A 21,719-nucleotide genomic window follows, 5' to 3' on the forward strand; every position below is an offset into this window, starting at 1 on the left:
CCGTCCTATTACCGTATTTAACAGAGTATCTCACCAGATGACTTTGAAAAGAAAGGTTTCAGACAGATCACTGCCGCACAGAGAACTCAGAGCGAACTGCTCAGACACACACACACAATGGCGAGGGGAAACAGGAAGAGAACTCGATGAGGAGCGTCAACGGCGTGCCTTTATAGCTGGCGCCGCCCCTCTCACAGCTGCACCTGATCTCCGCTCATGTGGAGAGAGAGAGAAAGAGATAGATAATGGGAGGAAACACACAGGAACAATACACACTTGCATTGTCACAATTAATGTTACTCAATATGTAACACTCCTCCCCACCCATAGTAAAAAAAAAAAAAAAAATTACACCTAATTTTTTTTTTTACTTTACACAGAGCTTTCCACACCAGGAGCTCTGGACAGCGCGTCCGCGATCACATTCTCAGTCCCGCGCTTGTACACAATTTCAAGATTAAATTCCTGCAGTAAAAGTGCCCAACGCATCAACCGTTGATTCGCATTAAACATGCGATTTAGAAACACCAAAGGGTTGTGGTCGGTGTAAACTTTGATCGGGAAACTTGAACCACCCAAATAAACTTCAAAGTGTTTCAAAGCTAGCAACAAAGCAAGGGCTTCTTTTTCAATAGTGCTATAGTTACACTGGTTTCGATTAAATTTCTTTGAGAAGTAGCACACGGGTTTTACAATGCCAGTTTCAGCACTTTGTAAAAGGACAGCTCCCGCTCCCACAGCGCTTGCGTCTACCTCCAGCTGAAATGGGCGCTCAAAGTTCGGAGCAGTGAGAACAGGTGCGTTGCTCAGCAGAACTTTTACACCATTAAAAGAAAGTTCACACTCAGGAGACCAGCGAAATACGTTGGAGGGCCGAAGAAGATCAGTCAGGGGAGCCACCAGGCTGGCAAAGTTGCGGCAAAACCCTCTGTAATACCCGGCTATGCCGAGAAAACGGCGCAGCTCTCGCTTGTTAGAAGGCTTGGGAAAATTCATTATAGCCTCTACTTTAGCATTTACAGGGGAAACTTGACCCTGCCCCACACGTTTACCCAAGTAGGTGACATAAGCTTTAGCAAATTCGCATTTAGCGAGGTTTACAGTCAATGACGCAGCTTTCAATCTTGAAAATACCTCACGTAAGGTTTCAATGTGCTCCTCCCACGTGGAAGAGTACACCACAATATCATCCAAATACGAGTCACAGTTTCTGATGTCTCGTAAGACAATATTCATAAGTCTTTGGAAAGTGGAAGGGGCGTTCCTCATCCCGAACGCCATCACAGAGTACTGACCAAAAAAGTCTGGGGTGACAAAGGCAGAAATTTCAGCAGCGCGTGCACTAAGTGAGATTTGCCAATACCCTTTAAGCAAGTCAAGCTTTGTAACAAACTTTGCAGGTCCAATTTTGTCTATACAGTCATCCATCCTCGGCAACGGAAAACAGTCAGGTTTGGTAACTGCATTTACCTTTCTAAAATCAGTGCAAAAACGAAAAGATGCATCAGATTTCGGAACTAAAAGGCAGGGCGAACTCCATGCACTCTGAGATGGCTCTGCTAAACCATGAGCGAGCATGTACTCCACTTCTGTTTTCATAATTTTGCGTTTAAAAGGATTGACTCTATATGGGTGTTGCTTGATTGGAGATGCGCTGCCAACATCAATATCGTGACTCAAAACGTTAGTGCGGGACGGAACATCTGTGAAAATCTCTGGGAAACTGTGTATCAAGTTTATCACACTGTCTTTTTGACCATCACCTAGGTAAGACAGACGGGAATTCAAGTCCTTTAATATTACGGAGTTTTGTAAACTCCCCACACACACTGAGTCACAAATTTCCACATCCATATCACTCTCTTTCGAATCATCTGGCACTGCCACTGCAGATTTACACTTCACTTCGCTAGGGTTTCTTGAGTGATAGAGTTTCAGCATGTTGATATGGCACATTTTGATTTTCTTGCGACGATCAGGAGTTTTTATCACATAGTTTGTGTCATTGATTTTTCTTTTTATCACATACGGGCCCTCAAATTTAGTCTGGAGCGCGGAGCCTGGCACCGGCAGTAAGGCGAGCACTAAATCACCTGGCTCAAATGAACGGGTAACACTCCGTTTATCATAATGCTCCTTCATAGACGCTTGAGAATTAGTAAGGTGAATTTTGGCAAGCTCACATGATCGCGACAAACGTTTACGTAACGAGTCCACGTACTCCGTTACTGGTACTGTAGAAGACTCACTCGCTAGTAACTGCTCATTTAAAAGCTTCAAAGGGCTGCGAAAAACATGGCCATAAACGAGCTCTGCCGGACTATATCCGAGCGAATCTTGCACGGTTTCTCTCACAGCAAACATTAAAAACGGGAGGCTCTCTGCCCAATCTTTGTCTGCATCGACACAGTGAGTACGCAACATTGTTTTAAGCGTTTGGTGGAAGCGCTCTAACGCTCCCTGTGATTGCGGATGGTACGCACTGGAGACTTGATGTGACACTGAAATTGCCTCGAGCGCACGCTTAAACTGAGTTGACATAAAATTCGTGCCACGATCGGTTTGAATTACGCGAGGCAGACCAAAGAGGGAACAGAATTTAATCAGCTCCTTCACGATAGACTGAGTTTTAATGTTGCGTAAAGGTACAGCTTCGGGAAATCTAGTGGCCGCGCACATTAGAGTTAAAATGTACTGATAACCCTGTTTAGATTTTGGAAGGGGACCAACACAATCCAAAATCAAACGCTCAAAGGGCTCACCCATCACTGGTATAGGATGCAAGGGAGCCGGCCGCACGACTTGATTAGGCTTCCCGGCGACCTGACACGCATGACATGAACGACAGTAATTCCCGACACTTGATCTCAGACTAGGCCAAAAGAAATACTTAGTGATGCGACTAAAAGTTTTATTAACACCAAAGTGTCCTGCCATGACGTGGTCATGCGCTAATTTCAACACTGCCGACCGGTAACAGGCTGGCAACACAATTTGATAGGTGGGCGGTGTGTCTGGATCAACCACAGACGCTGATGTCCATTTACGCATCAGAATATCACCATCCCAAAAGTATCCAATTCTAACTCCGTCTAACTCCGACTCGGTTTGGACAGCAGAGTCAACACAATAAGACAATGACAGGTCGGATTTTTGCGCTTCACTCAATTGTTTACGACCAATTTTAATAATTTGATTGTCCAATTTTATTTCATTATCATTCACCACTTTGTCATCCACTGACAGAACGAACTCGGTAGGATCCGAGCGCAGCAAAAACGAATCAGACAAATCAACAGTGTCTTCAAATTTCCGTGACTGCGAGCGTGTAATCGCACAGGCTGGGAAAAATTTAGACGTGTCGGTTACCTCAGCAATATTATTATCGGGGAAATCGGACACAATTGGACAGGGAAACACACTACCTCCGGCCAAATCGTTCCCCAGAATAAAATCTACCCCTTCAACGGGAAATTGTGCGCACACCCCGACTTTAACTGCTCCAGTGACAAGTGCAGATTTTAAAAACACAGAATGAACCGGAATTCTCACACAACCCAGTTCAATTCCGCGAATTAAAACATCTGAACCAGTATAAGTCCTCTCCGACAAATGCAGAATGCCCTCCCGAATGAAGGAATGGGCGGCACCAGTGTCCCGCAAGATGGATACGGCTTTCTCGGTCTCCCCTGGAGACGTGGAAACCCAGCCCTCTAGCAGAAAAGGCTTGAAGACATCATTGTGCAGCCCAGTATTCGCAGCCTTCATCATTCGAGGTTCAATTACTGCATGTGCGACACTTTTAGTTCTACCGGACGCATTCTTTAATTTCCATGCCTTGCACTCCGCAATAACATGATTCGGATCAAGGCAATAAAAACAAAGTCGTTTTTCTGTACGACTATTCACTCCACCCGCAGGTGCTCGCGTGCGGGCAATCTCTGGCTTCACGGGACACGTATTTGTGAAATCTTTCTCACTATCCACTTTAAAATTTCGATGTGGGCGGGCTGCAGGAATGACAGCGCGGTGAGTGAGTACGTACTCATCAGCCAGTGTAGCGGCTTTAGACAGGGTAGTGACTTTTTGTTCGTTCAAATACAAAACCATATTCTCAGGCAAACCATTCTTGAAGTCCTCCAACAAAATTAATTCCTGGAGACCTTCAAAAGTGGTAACCTCAGATGCCGTGCACCATTTTTCTAACATGGTCTTTTTATCACGAGCAAACTCTAAAAAGGTTTGTTGCGTTTTCTTAATATGGCCCCTGAACTTCTGCCTATATGCCTCTGGCACTAATTCGTAAGCCTTCAATACAGCAGCTTTAACCACGTCATATTTGAGCGAATCTTGCATGGACAAAGCGGAGCACACCTCCTGCGCCTTGCCCACAAAACTGCTCTGCAGCATAATCGCCCACATTTCTTTTGGCCAGCCCAATTTGCCTGCCACTCTCTCGAAAGTAATAAAATAAGCGTCCACTTCCGACTCTCTAAATTGAGGAACGAGTTTCATATATCGACTGGGATCGAAACGACTACTCTCAGCAGTTTGTACTTCTCTCGCTTCCTGGCGTAGTTCTAATTCGCGAATACGTAATAAGTGAGTCTCATATTCTTGTTGTTTAATTTTAAACTCGAGTTCTTTTAACTTCAGTGCCACATTCACGTCATAATCTGCTGCAGGGGAAGCAGCGGCTTCGAGCTCCTCTGAAAAGACGCCTTGTGATGTCAGTTCAGAGAGAAGTTCGGCTTTAATTTCAGCTTTCGCTGCACCAGATGAAACGCATATCTTATAGATTTCTGCCACTTGCAGCAAATCTTTTTTTCGGAAGCGATCTAATTGCTCTAACGACGGAGAATCAATAAAAGCTTTCACTTCAGCTTCCATATTTCCTCCCCCCACACCCAAAGTTTAACACAATTCACGACACGATGTAAAGAGAGAAGTTTTACTCACCCAATTTGATGCGCAGACAAACAAAAGGCAGACGAGCTTTCACACGAAGTTTAGGACGAGCCCCCAATTATGTTACGTAGCGGATGCACCCCGCTACGCACATAAGTTTAAGGATGACCGCTATAACAAGTGGTCACCCGGAGTCCCCGTTCCTGTTCCCCCAAGCACACACACACAGGCCAAGTTGTCAATAAGGGGTATCAGATTTATTAAACAAAAAGATCAAAACCAGAATCAGGGAACAAAAGGCCAAAACAACAAACAAAACAAGGTACGCTACCTAATATTAAACCTCTTACCTATACCAAAAATAAAATTCCATAAATAAAGCATACAATTCTAACCTCCATAACTAACCACAAAACAGGAGAAAACTGGACAAAAGAAAAAGGGCCTTCCCGTTGATCATTCAGCATTAAGGTAAATCTTAGCCACAGCTAACACATGATACCGTCCTAGTACCGTATTTAACAGAGTATCTCACCAGATGACTTTGAAACAGGGTTGGAGAAAGGCATTAAACAATTAGCCACAGCTAATGCAGGTTACCGTCCTATTACCGTATTTAACAGAGTATCTCACCAGATGACTTTGAAAAGAAAGGTTTCAGACAGATCACTGCCGCACAGAGAACTCAGAGCGAACTGCTCAGACACACACACACAATGGCGAGGGGAAACAGGAAGAGAACTCGATGAGGAGCGTCAACGGCGTGCCTTTATAGCTGGCGCCGCCCCTCTCACAGCTGCACCTGATCTCCGCTCATGTGGAGAGAGAGAGAAAGAGATAGATAATGGGAGGAAACACACAGGAACAATACACACTTGCATTGTCACAATTAATGTTACTCAATATGTAACAATCAGTATTATTATTATTATTATTGCCAAATCCCAAATGTCACAAAACCAATGTATTTTTATTAAATGTGATCAAAACTTAATACAAATATTATAATGTATTTATTATACCCCTTTTTTATTTAAAACTTATTTAAAGAAACTCTATGAATTTTTTTTTTTCCCTCTGTGACATGTACATGCCCATTCCATGAAAATATTTCATCCACAACTGCAGCTGAGATAGCTATGCTCATCATTTTTAAATATCTGTGGAAAAAAAAAAAAACGATCCAGACCAGCAGTTATGAGGAGCTTTTCTCTCGATAAGCAACTAGAAGCAAACAGCAGGTAGTGGTTTAAGTGAGAATGTACCACAGCAAATTTCATCTTTGCTTGGCTTTCCTAGCCTTACACACGCTCTGCTTATGGAGATAATGGATCCTATATCCTCATGGTGTCTTGGGTCAAAGAACAAACCAAAGCAAAACATCAGCTCTTACATACTCTAAACCATTCTAAAGTAATGGTGTCTTTTCTGTGCTGGTTTGGCAAAACAAAAGCAAACAAAATGTCTATATGCATCAATACATCCTGAAAACTGTTTTATGTTAGCATCAGACAAGACAAAACTAAACAAGTGCGCTTCCATACACTCTTTACACTGTTTAACTTATGAAGGGTTGCCGACCAAATCAAATTAAAGTCAGATCAAAGTGACACATAAAAGCATCGACACATCATTCAAAATGTTTGGCATATCGTCACCTTAAAATTTTAATTTATATATTTTTTCTGACATTTTTGTCAAAATAGAGTTATTGACATTCTTATTATATGACAACTTATTTACATTATTGGATTTTTTTAATGACTTTTTATTTAAAAAAATGCTACACACATACTGTTTGCTATGTGGAATGCAAAAACTTTGAAGCTCAACATCTCAGAATCATTCAGAATCCAAATAGAACCTTATAATTCCAAGGTGACGATATGTACATTATGATCATCATTCAAAAATATGTTTGCTGTTTGTTCAAACTACTCATATAAAATAAGCTGAAGCAACACAACTCATGAGGTTTTAAAGAACAACTTAAAGATGCTGGTTGTGCTGTTTGAAAATTTCTTTACATTCCAATGGTAATGATTAAAGTAAATGATCTAAATGTGAAAAACATTTTAAAAACCTCAATCAATATTGGAGCTGCCTTTGCATGCTGAAGAATGGATGACACCATGGTTGAAGGGTTTCTCTTAGACAGGTAATATTATTTTTTTTTTTAACTATTTTAGCTTCATGCAAAGCTGATGTAACATTGGATGTTGTTTTTACAAATGGGTTATATCTTCACAGAAGTGTTGCTCAGCCACTAAAATATTCCAGTGAAAGTTTGATAAGACTATTTTCAGTTCCATAACGCTTCACTAGCGAGTAAACAGTTAAATTTGCAGCACAAGGATAAAGAATAAGACTCCTCCAATCAGCCGTTACTTTCACTTTCTCTCTTTTGTGGATAAGGACGCACAGACATCCATTAACAGACATAATTCATTTAGTTTAAGCACAAATATTTGTTTTTCAAGAAATTCAGTTTTAATTTCCAGCAAAGGAATAAATCAATAATAATAACGAAGTGTGGTCAAAAACAATGGTCCTTAACACACCTCTTTTCTAGAACGAAACACCCATGAGTCCACAAAGTGGCGCAAATGGATTTGCTATTTAAACAATGTGGTGGATAAAAGGAAAATTAAGGTTGCGTTGGTCTAAAAATAGCAACACATTGGGGTAAACACATTTTGCACCTTATTGCGTCATGTGTATGATAGCACCCCATGTGTCCAAGATACATTATGCATTAGGACACATCCTTAGTGATGTATCCTGGGTGACCCAGCTGAGGTTGATCAGACCCCGGCTCGCATGTCAGTAGCCATCCCTCAGATCAGCCCTCTTTATCCATAACCATCCTGTGGCTTTCTCTGCAGCTTCATAAACTGACTTAATGGCCCTCTTCTTTGCTGCTACTGCTAGGCTTAGTATGTATTTTATTTTAAAAATGTTATTTTTTTTAACTCGTTATACATCTTTACCACAAAAATGGCCATAGCGGTTATTCTGACCATACTGAATATCTGTCACATCAAATTTACAATCAAAGCTTTAATTTGCATTATAAGATTAAACTTGAAAATCTGTCATTATATTTTATGAAGTTATCACCCCAAAACTGCTATCTGTTTTGGAAAATAGCAAATAATTGTGCTACTAGACCACCAATGTTTCCTTTAACAACAACTTTAACCATAAGGTAAACACAAAACAAAATTTTTCATCTGGAGCTCCTTCACGGGACGAGGTGCGCGTCAATGTTGCCGACGGCCAAGACGAGGGCTATGCGTCCACACGTTGGCTGCGCCATAGCACACATATGCGTTTGATGCAGAAGTATAAATCAGCCTTTAGTCTCTGATTTATCAGAAATCACCACAGCGGAATGAACCGCCATCATTCCAGCATATGCTTTACACAACGGATGCCTTTCCAGCCGCAACTCAGTTTAGTGAAACAACCATACATTCTCACATTCACACATGCACTCATACATTATGGCCACTTAAGGGGCGATCACACCTAACCTGCTTTTTACATTGAGAGGCACCTTTTTTGACCTTTTTTTGGCACCAAATTCTATTAAGTGTTTTGTAATTTCATTAAAATAACAATGTTAGAATGAAATATACATTTAGAAAACGTCAATGTAATATAGCTACATTGGCTTACATTTAACAAAACCATCAAAAAGAACGCCTCTAGTGTTAACCAATATAATTCCATAAGCATACTGTATATTGAATGCAGGTTTCACAGCCCTAATGTACTGCGTACATTATGCACATGCTTGGATTGTCACAGTTATGCATTACACTGTTTGAGAAATGACTGCTCAAAACAATACTGCGCACTGTACCAAAACGTGCAGCACCATTACTCACAAAAACATACCAATGTTGCATCTCGATACAAGAACATTTATATAATGCACCTATATCCATGCAGGGACATTAAAAATACACATTTAGCAATCACCAAAAGCCTTTACAGCTCCTCCAATGGGTTTGTGTGTGTCGCTGGCATTTCGCTTGTATCGTTCCCACAGAAAAAATGATGCTTCTGACTATTGATGCGACATTTAGAGTCAGCTGCCACTGAAATGCTTTGGACTGAGGCTATTACCCAGAAGGCTTCACCATTCAGCTCTGAAAGCATCATGTTACAGGAGCTTTAAAGAAGCCTTCACCTTGAATTAGGCCAGGTAGGATATACGCACTAGACCGTGGCAGGCCGGTTTTCCAGGAATTTTTTTTTCCTTTTTTTTTCATTTTAGTTGACCTATGACCAGATACTTGGTTGTCCTGGATACAGCTGGATCTTTATACATGCTATAGGCAGCAAGCAGACTTATGTCCGGGATGCATTTACCATGTCATACACCTTTGAAAAAAATGACCTAAATAAAAAATGCTTAATTCTATATACTACTGATCACAAGTAAAAAAATAAATATATATATTTATAAATATTGTTTAATTCATTTTTAGCCAACTGTGTTTTAAGTTAATTACTGAAAATTCAATGCTATATGTAAGGTTGACACCAAGTGGTTGAACTAGGTATTGCATTCCTTAATCAAAACAAATGCAAGCGCAAGTTGCCAGATTGAGGTCCAACAGGAGCGAGTCTGACTATCAAGCCTAAAGAATGATTTAAACAGTTTTCTAAATAAAAGCAACAACACAATAATAGGAATATTTTCCATAATAAAAGTAGTTTTTGGTCTAACCGAAACCTTGAATTGGTATTTTAGAAACAGCTTCTATTTCTTGCAGCTACACAAAAGAAAACAGACAATGATCACATCAGGTACACCTTGTGTCCTTTATTCAGTGTTAAATGCTACTATTGTGAGTTTGAATGCCATTTCACGTGACATTTATTACTATATTACTGAAGGCAGCAGCAGATAGTTCACCTCAGATCTTAAAAATAAAATAAACCATTTGAAGTTGAGCTTGACTGTGAAATAATCCAGATCAACTGTATCAGTGATTCAGCATGTACATTTAATGATGTTAAAGAGGTTTAAAGTTAATTACTTGGATTATAAAGCTTATAATTTTGTTAGAGTGCAGTAAGTACACTATTTTGTGCTTCTGAATGGCTGAATTCATCTGGTGCAAACAGTCAAATTGCAAAAAGTCAGATCTCTGTAAATCTTGCCAGGTAGCGTGTTGTTAGGACGCTGATTACAATGTAACCTGCTCAGCTAATGTTTACATTCATAATATTTATATTATTTTCTAATTAATAATCTCTTGTGGTTATTAATCTGAATCTGCATCTCATTTCGGAATCTGCTACTGTCCACCAGAGGTCAGATTTCGGTCACGGACGCATCCTTTGAGAGCCGTTTTGAATAAATAAATGAATGAATGATTGAATGAAATATGTGTTTTTTCACCACGGCAACCCGGGGTGCTTAAATATAATTAGTTAAAGTGACATTATTAAGTTTCACAATAGCTGTGGCACTTATAGAAAAAGAAACCCTGCTGGTGGAGTGATAAAGAGAGAGAGAAAGAGTCTAGAACGGTCCTGTTATCTGTAGATATCTTTTTTTTTTTTTCAAAAAGTGAAAACAAGTCATAAGTTTGAGTAGCATAAAATACAAGCATGTTAATAAATATAACATTTTATATTTATAATATATCTTAAATATAAAATATATTTTTTTAATAAAAGATAGAAACCATCAAGTACGAGAGTTTGAGCAGAGAAGGATGTTTTTTTTATTATTATTATTATTATTATTATTATTATAATTATTATTATTAGCTTACATTTTTTTCATTTTAATGAAAAAAGTAAACTCTATCTTTGTCTTTTTGGCCATATTGTCACTCAAACTTAGCATTATATGCCTTTTGCAATCTAAATTGAATCAGGTAGAGAGTTAGTTTGCCTTACAACTTGATTATGTAAACACATCATATCCAGATGATTAGACAATAGGAAGCAGTGCTTGACATTGATGTGTTTTGAACCACAGATCTGTCAGTTTTGTATATGAAGTAATAAGTGATGAGAAAACAATTCAGGTACATCCAGTTCTGATTTGTTTTCTGATCTTTCAGACTGATTGTCATTGTAAGGGTAATGAAATCAGATTGGTTTGCTCAGACGGAGAAGTCAATATCCGGTACAGTACATGATTTCCATAGTAATGCTTGCTTCATGAAGTTTTTGTATGAGGTGAAATGTAAAATAAAAGATCAATATTAGCTGGAGGTCATTTTTCCAGCAAATATTAGCAAATATTCAGATGCACCTCTTTTGCTCAGACGTATTTTCCTCTAGGTTATTTTTAAAAAATAAATGAAATGAACTCTAAAATGTATTTAATAAATGTCACTTTTGATTAATTGCATTCCTCTTTGGTGACTAAAGCTATTAATCTCATTAATACAGTTTTTTTAATTCTATTTTATTATTTTTTGCTGTTCATGCTTTTAAAAAAAGAAAGAAAATGCTGTCAAATACATCTAAAAAACTGAAAATCTCAATTTAGCTGTTTGCCTGAATGAAACCTAAATGTCTCAAAGAATGTTTATAGATATACTTCTCTCAGAGTCTCATCAAGTTACGGCATGACAGCTGTCAACATCAACATCTGTGCTGCTTTTTCATTTGAGCTATGAAATTGCATATCTAGGACAATGATAGAGGGGTACTGTACTTCACCCTAAAATGACAACACAGCTGTTGTGCAAAAACAATCTGTCTTTTATTCTAAGAAGGAAATATTTAGAAGAATTGCCCTGATATTCTCTGTATAGTGAAAGTCAATAAAAAAATCGTCGTGTTCATAAATTCAATTCTAATCTCCAGCAAATAATAAATAAACAATAATAATGAAATGTGGTAAAAATGAGTTATATCCAAGCACACCTCCTATTCCGATGAACCCAGGCGCATAAGCTCTGCGCTGGACTTTACACCAGCTTTTAGTTGGTCAATGGCACAATCTATTTCAGTTCTTCAAAATAGTCACGCACCAACATTGCAACTTAATGCACCTATATTTTAGACCAGCATGCCCATAAGTCTACAAAGTGGTGCAAATGGATTTGCTGTTTAAATAGCATAGTGCAAAACATAAAAATTAGGGTTGCGCTGGTCTGAAAGTATCAACAAATCGTGCCATGCACGTCTTGTGCTTTATTGTGCTGGATGTTTGACAGAGCCCTTATTCACTATAAGTACATATATATATATATATACACACACACTCTTAAAGGGATAGTTCACTCCCAAAAATCTATTTGCTATATGTTTACTCAGTGGTTCAAACCTTTATGTTTTTTTTTTTTCTCTTGAAAACTGTGTTTTTATTAAAAAAAAATAAATAAATAAAAAATTTGTAACCTGAAACCACTGAGTTCCATTGTAGGTATAACAAATGTGAATACAAAAGTTACTGGCTTCTTTTTTCCAATATCTTTCAAAATATCTTCTTTACAGAAGCAAGAGATTCAAACAGGTTTGTGACAAGTGAATAATGAGTATCATTTTCATTTTCAGTTTTGGGTGAATTATCTCTTTAAGGGTGCTTTCACACTTGGTTTGATTGTCCCCTCTTGCCAACTTCTCAGCTGGCATGTGTGGTCACAGAAGCCACGGTGCCAAATGGAAAGACGTACGCATATCACAGTCGTTCTGCCTTCACTGAATTTTTTTAGTTTTGGTAACATACAGAGAGCTACTTGTGTCTATCTGCCGCAAAATATGTTAAAAACTTTCAGAACATAGCACAAGTTGTTTTTGGAGGCGACAAGCAGACATCGCTGTGTTTGAACTGGGACAATCCCACTTGTCATCAAGGTAACACTAGGTGATACTCAAACATACACAGAAGAACGAACGTTATGAAAACTTTCATCATTTGGTATGATTGCATCCATATCAGAAGTGAACAGGGTCAAAGTTTGCACCAACCGTACCCCAGACCACTTCTTTCACTGTACTCAGGTGTGGGTGCACAAACGAGTTTCGAAGACAACATTCACACTAGCTAAATGTGAAATGAGCTTCTACAAGGGTAAATGGTAGTAACAACTCTATATTGAGCTGCAGCTCTATAGAATAAAGAGTTTATCAAACACATAGGAAAAAGGCTACTTATTTCTTTCGGATTGCTTGAAAAATGAAAGACAAATGTGTTTGATTATAGATGGAGCTAAACTGTGTGCCAGTAGGACCAGAGTTTGCACCACTAAAGTATAGTGTTGTCATGATACTGGAATTTGATACCAATCGGTATTGACATAAAAAAAATAAAATAAAAAAACATTATTTCCTGCTAACATTTGAGTGCTGTTGAGTGTGTTCTTAAACACTGTTGATTTGCCATTGTATTCACATGCTCAACAGAAATGACTGTGCTTGGCCGTGAAAGCCATCAGTTTACCAAACTCACCACTGTTTACTTGGTGTAACCACAGATACAGGGACACTGGAGTGTTTTAAAGGCTTGAAAATTAATCGATTCATCAGCAGAACGCACATACGTCAGCTTATAAACAGACCAGCTGATCCTTGCGGCTTTAAAACGCTCCAGTGTCCGGGAAATGCTAGAACATTTAGCTAACTATCTCATTTTGTGTTATAGGTGCTAAAGAAAATCCTAGATTTTATCTGTAAACAATACACATTGAAGGGAACCTGCTACTTTAAAGGCCTCACTGCAGTGTAGGACAGGAGAAGAATATTAGATTTTTTTTTTCTGTTCGATTTTCCGTTTTGAGATTCCAATATTCACCCATGAGTGAACATCATAATTAAGCTCATCTGGAAGAGAAGACAACAATAGAAGACCCCAGCTGTTTGAGAGCACCACTTGTATGGTGAAAGCTGTAAACTGGCATTCGCAGCCAAACACCTCCCCTGCGTTCAGGCCGCTTCAACTCCATCGGAACACATTTTCATTGTCCAAAATGTTGACCACACAAGACACACAAGCACCAAAGGAATTTTACAACTAAAGCTGACTTGAGGCTTCTTCTGCCGGCAATATTTTACATTTGTGCACAAACAACACAGGATCTGAGCTACACGGCAGATGGAGACATGGATTGCGTTTGTTCCTCTCAGAAATAAATCGTTTCCCCTCAGAAGACTTAAATCAATTGTGACCAGTTGTATCTGCCTGCAGTTGCATTATTTTTTGTTTGTGTTTTATATTGACAGATGGCTGGGTTTAGGGGGTAAGTGTTGAATCATGTGCACATAAATGTGTAAATAGTGTGATGTAAATCAATTAGTTTTGACTTTTTAGTTTGCACTATAGGCTGTGCAATAATGACAACATTATTACCCAGTATGTCAATTAATCATCATAAAGTCCCCAGTGACTTGCTTGATTTATTTTGCCAGCATATTGACACCAAAGGTTGCTTCTTTTCTGCAAGCGAGGACGCTGAGTGATGAAAAAAAATGCCAAAAGGTGTTCCTGAGCATTCAGGTCATGTCACATAGATTGTTTTTTGTAAAAATATGCATGTTTTGACCTTGTTTTGATGCATGTTTTAGGCAACAAAAACTGGAAAGCACCCATAAGTTGATACATTTGAGTTGCAGTATGGACATTCTCAAATAGAGACTTTCAAAAGTGTTGATGCAGTTTTTGTCATGTGACCAATTCAGCTAAAATGGTGGTTGCATTTTACAGCAGTGGTTTTGGAGGCTCTCCATTTGGACAGCATTGCTAAAGACAAATGTCTGATTGTACATGCTTCAGATTGCTTTTCTTGAAGAACATGGAATGTTTACTCAGAGCTATTGTTTTGGCATATCTACTGGTCTATATTTTTGCTCACTTTAGCAAATGTATACTTCTGTGTTAGTTACAGCAACTGTTCCATCTTACTTTATATATATATATATATATATATATATATATATATATATATATATATATATATATATATATATATATATATATATATATATATATATATATATATATATATATATACATATATTTTTTATTTATTTATTTATTTTTTAAGCATGGTCCTTTTCCTTAGCATACTCTATGTATTTGATGTTTCCAAGAGCCAGAAAATGGAAGGCGAGATGGCAAAACTCAAAGTGTCTTACCACTTAACACATGCAGTACAGGAACAAAAGCATTTTCAGATGTTTTAGTGTGGATAAACAACTTTTAGGAGACAGTGTTTGGTTGTTTTTTATTTTTTTTATTTTATTTTATTTATCCGAATTAGTGTAGATAGCTTCAAAAAGAGAAGTCAAGTCGGAGTCAATATGTGATGAGAGTGACCACGGGTTGTATTTAGCACCTGAAATATACATATTCAAGAGTTCACCCTTAGCTGACACACTTAGCTTGTTTGGCATGCTGTCCCAGGAGAGAGCCCTGAGCTCATAAGATCCTCGAGCCCAGGGCTCCCTCCCATTGCATGGCGAGGAAGGAGTTTGAGCTCAGGTTGATTTTGAGAACTCCTCTGCTGAAGTAGCTAATGGACAGATAGGCATTGCTCTTAAGATATAACAACTTACTAGGAGCATGCTTATGATGCCAATTTGGATTAGTCAGTTGACTTAAGTTGTGTTTTTGGATGGTGGGAGGAAACCGGGGGCCCGCGGGAAAAACCCACATGAGCACAGGGAGAATGTGTAAATTCCACACAGAAACATCAGCTGGTTTGGTAAGGACTAAAACCAGTGACATTCTTGCTGTGAGGTAACCGTGTAACCACTGGGGCAACCATGCCACCTGTCTAGGAAAGAAGGAGGAGTAGGGGTGGAAGGGGGAATTTTTCAAAACAAAGATGGCTGATAGGGAATTTAGGCTATTTATAGTGAGTAAGGAATGGTTAAATTGTTATCTGTAAGGATTGACAGAGTGTGGCTGTTTGTAAAACATACAGCATCATCTGGTGGTTAAAATCTAAATTCAGATTTGATTCAAGAGAAAATTGCAAAATCGATGCAGAATCATTTATCGATTAGCAGTCAATTTATTTGTTGTGGGCGCTCTTGAATGTCTTTGATTTTGTGCACTATTGTATTTGTTTACCCAAGCCAAGCTTAGTGGGTGTCAGAATGTAGACTGATTTTTGAGTGTGCATATGATTCAGTGAGCTTTTATGTTTGTATTACAGATGTTTCCTATACTCGAGGGCATTATATGGTAGGTAAGCTTAGCTTGAGAACATCTACACACACTAGTGAGTGAGTGTTTTTCAGTTAAAGTAGTTTATTTAAAAATTGTATGCACCAAAGCTACCGTGTTTCTCAATTTTATTTGATTAGGAAGATTGGAGGTTTGGGTTTTCATTTAAAATGATTTGTTTTGTTTTCTTTTTATTTAGGGTTGAGGTTAGGATAAAGGTTAGATTATGGTAAGAGTTTGTGTTAGGGTTCTGGTTTAAGTTACATAACTCAAAGTGTTTTTTTCATGTTATATTTCATCATCCTTATTATCATTACTGTTTAGTATTAATATTAGTATTAATGCTATAGCAAGTTGTTTGTTTTTTGTAAAGATGTTTTCTTTATTTTCTTTTTATTTGTGAATTTTTGTTCTCTTTATAAAGTCAATAGATCACTGCCCCTTTTCCACCATTTCTGTGTCCTTGTTTGTCTGTCTTTGCATGTAACCTTATTCTTTAGCTCGTTCTTAAATGCAACAATCCATTTCCCTTGACATCTTTATGGAGCGTAACACAGCCCTAATGTAAATGGCCCATATTGCTTTCACTTCTTTTGTATACTACCCCCACAAAAGAAAGCTATTGTAGGTGGAAACACAAGCCTGATCAGGGTAAACACTACTGACCTAAATCATACATTATAGCTCAAAAATAAATATCATTAATTAAATTAGTATCATTAGTAATGGTACCACTCCACTGACAGTACTGAGAGTGTACAGTAAATATACTGTATTTACATACTGTATATGTCGTATACACTTGAAGTCAAAATAATTAGACATTCTGCAAAATTATAATTCTAAGAAAAATGCCCAAGTGTTGTGTAACGGAGAGAAGAGTTTTTCAACACCTTTGTAAACATAATAGCTAACAAGCAGCGATGAAAGTGACATTGCACTTGGGCTCACTGCTGCACGGTGGCCTTAGGATGACAGAGAACAGCAGACAATAATAATTGAAGCTGATATATAAAAAAAAAAAAACCTGAGCAAATCACAGATTTATGCTAAACTTCCATTTTTCAGCAAGTGGTGCTATGACTGTGACTCAATGTTGGCATGTGGATGTCCTCAGGACAGGAATCTTATCGAACGTGAATTTTCAGGCAGATCGGACATTGTGTGCTGTAAGTACTTCCTCCTCCATGGTGAAGCACTGAACTTTGTCAGTCCTCCACAGACACGCCCTTTGGCAAAAACTCTAGATCTTCACAAATTAGCATCACAAAGGCATTTGGACTAAACTAATGGAACATGAATTTGATTTGATAAAATTTGTGGGAGGAGTTCGTTACACTGTAAAACATGTAATTTACCGTTGCCAGCAGGTGGCACTGACTGGATATCGACATGTAACATGGATATTGGATGTGTAAGGAAAGGTAAGGACTGTTATTAAACTTGTGAATTTTGAGGTAGATTGGACAATGCATGACTGAGTTATAACAAATTTCTGTTTCGTCATAAAACATCAATGTTTTGGAGGCCTCTACAGACCCGCCCTTTGATGAAAACTCTAGATCTTGGCAATTTAACAACACTAAGGCCTGTAGATGACAATACCAAATTTTGATGTTGATCTGATAAAATCCTTACTGTTGGGTTTGGGATTTCGCTTCATGAGAAAAAATTTTGTAGGCATTGGCATGTTTGATGTGTGTGGCAATTTTTGTATGTGTGCGTGATCCGTAGCTCGGGCGCCAGTCTGTCAAAAGTGCATAGGTGGTCTTGTCGAGCCATTTCTGCTACACCCCCTTCTGAAACCTATAACAAACGTAAATTTTCGCCACTTCTGGGGTGTGTGCAACGTTTTGTGAGTTTTCAGGCATGTTAAGACCCTCAAAACTGCAATTCATCCTGGAAAAGAAGAAGAACCGGAGAAATTCTAATTCGGCTATTTCGGTTTCGGTGCTCGGTACCTAATAATAAATAATAACTAGTTTCTTTTATCTTTGCCATGATTACGGTACATACTATTTTACTAGGTATTATACAATTTACTAGCCTTTAATACTCAGCCTTCAGGTGCAATTTAAAGACTTAACTAGGTTAATAAGTTAACTAGGCAAGTTAGGATAATTAGTTTGTTAAACAACAATTGTTTTGTTTTTTAGAGAATATTTCTTATGGGGAGCTAATAATATTGTTATAGTGATTAGTTCTACGCCGTTTCCATAAGGACTTCGTCAGGATACAACAAAAATCTAGCTTAAGAACTATTTACACTTTTCCAAGCATCAATTTAAATAGAATTTCAAAGAGCGGTCAAAGAGACTGACTACCATCAAGCCCCTTCATTCTTTAACTTGTTCCCAGATTGCTTATGCATTTGGATGACATATGACACTACAGTTAATTAATATTATGTAACATCAAATATGCAACATAATATGCAAACTGTATCAAACAAAAATAACACTACCTCTCAATACAAATAATATTACATTATCTAACAAATAACAAATATTAGTTAAATTTGGTTAAAAAAAATAAATAAATACTGTTATTTGCATGGTATGAACATTTCCATGCTCTGTTAAGCATCAATGGAAATATAATAAAAAAGTCACAGGAGTGCTAGTAATTTTGACTTAAACTGTATATATGTGTTAATACTCCTTTTAGTATTCAAAGGACAAAAGTCAGTCATTAAGGCACATTAGTTAAATGAAAACACGGTGTTGAGTGCATGATTGATTGCGGTGTGATCTGCACCTCTATCAGAGAAGTGTTGACTGGCTGCAGATGCTCATGAAGGCTCCACAGGCGGCGTCAGACTGCAGATTGGAGCTGCTACATGTGGACGGTCTGGCAGAGAGCGGAGACTGGAGGCATGGGCCCAGGAACATGAGAGTATCTGGCACTCAGAGCTGCGTCTGACTGCGCTGCAGATTTTGGAGCTCCATCCACCTGTGAAGAGGAGAAAAGAAGGAGGGACGTTTTACACGAGACACAAAAGCACTTCTGTCTGGATTTTTCGCCTCTCGGGACAAGAAGGCCAATGCATTTCCAGGCCGAAAAAACAACAGCTAGACAGTGGATTTGCACCTCTTTTTTTTTTTTTTCTTCAAGGCAGAAAACAAATGGAACGAAAAGAAAATGAAATGCAGCAAGAGCGAGGACATTAATAACGACCCAGAAGTGTCACGCTGTTTGAACATTCCCACCATCACTCTTGATAATAGCTGCCATGCGCAATATATTTAGCTCCATTTTCTTTGGAAACAAATCCGTGGTATTATTTTTTCAAGTGTTTCTTTTACAGTTGTCTACCTTCTGTATTGCTGCTGGTTACGTGTGTCCCACTGGACGGTTGGCACAATTACAGCTTGTTCTCTTTTTATTATTATTTATTTATTTTGTTTCATTTGCTAAATTTGTGCTATTGCACAAACAAAATAATGCTGCATAATCTGGTGGAGGTGTTTTTTTCTTCTTCTTCTTCTGTCGATTGCACCATTTTAATTACTTCTTTCAGGGAGAACTTACTGTAGGAGTTTTGTAAAATGAGCTTGTGTTTGCTGAGCGAAACATCATGAAAACTCCAAGATGTGAGTCATTTTTTAAGACCATTAAGATTTATTTTTTGCGTCGTGACAGTAATTTTATGAAAATTCTCATTAATATTATGACTCAAATGTAATGTGGCAGCATTATATAATGGCAGATTATAAGTCGTGAGCATTTTCCATAAAATAATATACTATAATTCATACACTATACATAACACTACATGCTCTATACTATATATATATATATATATATATATATATATATATATATATATATATAATATGCTATTAATAATAGTAATAATAATAATAATTTATTCATTTTCTTTTCAGCTTAGTCCCTTTATTAATCCTGGGTCGCCACAGCAAAATGAACAGCCAACTTATCCAGCACATTTTTACGCAGCAGAGCCGCAACCCATCTCTGGGAAACATCCACACACACTCATTCACACTTTTTGTATACTAGGGTCTATTTTAGCATACACAATTAATCTATAGCACATGTCTTTGGACTGTGCAAACTTGCAAACTCTTCTCAGAAACGCCAACTGACCCAGCAAGGCTCAAACCAGCGACCTTCTTGGTGGGAGGCGACAGCACTAGCTACTGCACCACTGCGTCACCCTAATAATAATAATAATAATAACATTAATATTAACATCAATAATAATAATAAGAAGAAGATGAAGACAAAGAAGAAAAAAAGAAGACGACGACGAAGAAAAATAACTTCAAATGTTTCTTATTTTGTCTGGAAGAAATAGTAAATTACAATTGCACTCATAATGAGTTTGTACTTGATGAGTGAATCTCATGAATCCTCAGAAATATGACTTATATACTGTATTAAGAACATTCAAATCTTTGTTTGCTTACTTTCATGAAAGTCTTCAATAATCTCAGGGTTTTGTGAATTGTGATTGTACGCCATTGCCACAATTGAAAAAGAAAGAAAGAAATAAATAAAGAAAGAAAGAAAGAAAAATAAAGTATATGAATTAATAAAATAGATATGGAAAACTATAATGTAACAATAGAAACTACATTGATAATTATTAATACATAATAATAATACTAATAATAATAATAATAATAATAATAAGAAGAAGAAGAAGAAGAAGAATATTAACAACAACAACAATAATAATTATAATAATAATAATAATAATAATATAATATTGCTGTTTATATCACTGGAACTTGGTCTTCACTGCATAATTTTCCTTTTACAGTATACAATGTTTGTGTTAAATATATATAAGTTAGGGGTGTCAAAATTAATAGTAATACTCGACCGTTAGAAAAGCATGTTCTATATAGTATAAATGTGAGTGATGTAAATGAAACTCGGACATACTACATCCGCCATTTCACGTGTCGCTTCACTCCCATTCATGAATTCGCCCGAGGGGCATCATGGCATATTGTAGCGTGCATCAGATGCCCACTTCAGAACCTCGCCGGAAGTAGTAAGCCAGCCGGGTACTTCTCGCATACTGTTTTTCAAATTCTATGAATTTGGACATAAACCACTTGGCTTGCATAATGTTTTTAGCATACTACATAGTATGGAAATATGCTATTTCGGACAAATGTATCTATAAATGATGCAGGTTTTGATAGTTTTGGACTGCTTTTGACTTCTTTTAGATTATTTTCTGGAATTCATTGTATTCAGTATATTATGTGGAGTCTGCACTACCACCATATTGTGGCATGATATTATAGATTTTTAAGATGCATTATACTGTACAGAGCACAAGGTACGGCAGCATGATGACCTTTTAATTATTTAATCACTGTTATTAGCAAGTTGTAAGGAAATTACTAAATTAACTACTTTTTTAATAAGAAAAGGCAACTAATTGGGTATTAGTTCACCCTACATCCTCTGACTAACTTCAGAATGTCCGTGAGATGAAAAGCAATCCCGGGGCATGAAACTCTAATCGGCGTTTGGTCCCTAATGAACATACAATAAAAATGATTGAATCCAAGAAAATATCAAAATAAAAATTAGATCACAACTAATAATATGATCAGCTCAAAACATAAAAGGTAAAATTGGAATAATCACAATCGAATTCAGCTTAAACTCGGAG

General features: G+C 37.5%; 1 protein-coding gene across 4 annotated transcripts in view; it reads right to left on the reverse strand.

The window, feature by feature from the left end:
• zgc:172282 overlaps positions 1–21,719 on the reverse strand; it is a 265,284-nt gene that overhangs the window by 132,013 nt on the left and 111,552 nt on the right. For 3 of the 4 annotated variants that reach the window (XM_021481316.3, XM_073922616.1, XM_073922617.1), the window contains exon 2: positions 18,818–19,012. The gene's annotated coding sequence lies outside the window, so the exon portion shown is untranslated. 4 annotated transcript variants of the gene reach the window in all.

The sequence above is a fragment of the Danio rerio genome, chromosome 15 (assembly GCF_049306965.1).
Source record: "Danio rerio strain Tuebingen ecotype United States chromosome 15, GRCz12tu, whole genome shotgun sequence".
NCBI lineage: Eukaryota > Metazoa > Chordata > Actinopteri > Cypriniformes > Danionidae > Danio > Danio rerio.